Raw genomic sequence first — 1,502 nt, forward strand, 5'->3', positions numbered from 1 at the left:
ATTTAGAACAACAGTACAGAGTGCACACGTACATTACGTGAAGTCTGAGCTAGGCTAGTGCGTGTGCGCATCAGAGTGTGTTCTTTCACTGCATGATTCAGTCTATTAAAATTCATTTAGAATGATCACAAATTAAGACATGGGGGCAGAAAATGTATTTATTTTATACCACTTAATCAATTTCACATGAAGAGTGCTTCTTTTCTCCAAAAATTACCATGATTACAAATGTTAGGCTATATTGATTTTTTTACAACAGCTCAATAAACAAGAACTTACGTTTTAGACACCATATTGCCTGTTTTTGCTCTATTTCGCCAACAAAAATAATTCAAAACTAAGCCACAGCTCTGTTTTGCGTCTCTGAGCAACATGACGGTGTTGTTCCTGAATGAATCAACCGTTTAAATTATTCGGTTCAATCGCCACAGAAAATATAGAGATATAATTTTGTCAATATCGCACACCCCTAGCCACCCCTAACCTGTTCCATGCAATTGGCAGAGCTGAATGTAAAGTTTAACACTGCATACACCATCCTAACCCTCGCCAAAGAAGAGCTCTCTCTCTGTGTTTAACCAAACTCAGATTAACTTTAGGTTGTTTACAAAAGAAATCTGTCAAGTGTTCTTTTCATTTTCTCTCTTCTCCAGCCCATTCTTTTTCTCACTGTAGTAAGCGGAAAGCAGTGAATGAGTGATTGAGAGCTAATATAAACCAATCTAAAATCTGCATTAAAGTAAAGAATGTAAGGATAAAATCTGTTAATATATAATTTGTAGTTGTGGTGCTCATACATTTTTGGTGAGTGCTCCTAAATTTTTGCTGGTGCACATAATATGAAGAATATCAAAAACTTTAGGAGTCAGCTGTCCACTGTAGTCCTTAAGATATCAGCACAGTAACACTCAGTCAAATTATCATTATCGATAAAATCCCAGAAAATATAGAGATATAATTTTGTCAATATTGCACACCCCTAGCCACCCCTAACCTGTTCCGTGCAATTGGCAGAGCTGAATGTAAAGTTTAACACTGCATACACCATCCTAACCCTCGCCAAAGAAGAGCTCTCTCTCTGTGTTTAACCAAACTCAGATTAACTTTAGGTTGTTTACAAAAGAAATCTGTCAAGTGTTCTTTTCATTTTCTCTCTTCTCCAGCCCATTCTTTTTCTCACTGTAGTAAGCGGAAAGCAGTGAATGAGTGATTGAGAGCTAATATAAACCAATCTAAAATCTGCATTAAAGTAAAGAATGTAAGGATAAAATCTGTTAATATATAATTTGTAGTTGTGGTGCTCATTAATTTTTGGTGAGTGCTCCTAACTTTTTGAAGTTGGGAGCACCAGTGCTACAAAGTAAAAAAGTTAATTTCGAGCCCTGTTTAAGGAAGCTTATAATATAGAAGGCAATTGTGACTTTTTACTTCACAATTCTGACTTTTTCCTCTCAATTCTGTGTTTATATCAAATTAATATGAATTATGAATGAATTATGAAT

This window comes from Sinocyclocheilus anshuiensis, unplaced genomic scaffold (assembly GCF_001515605.1).
Source record: "Sinocyclocheilus anshuiensis isolate Anshui unplaced genomic scaffold, SAMN03320099.WGS_v1.1 scaffold848, whole genome shotgun sequence".
Classification (NCBI taxonomy): domain Eukaryota; kingdom Metazoa; phylum Chordata; class Actinopteri; order Cypriniformes; family Cyprinidae; genus Sinocyclocheilus; species Sinocyclocheilus anshuiensis.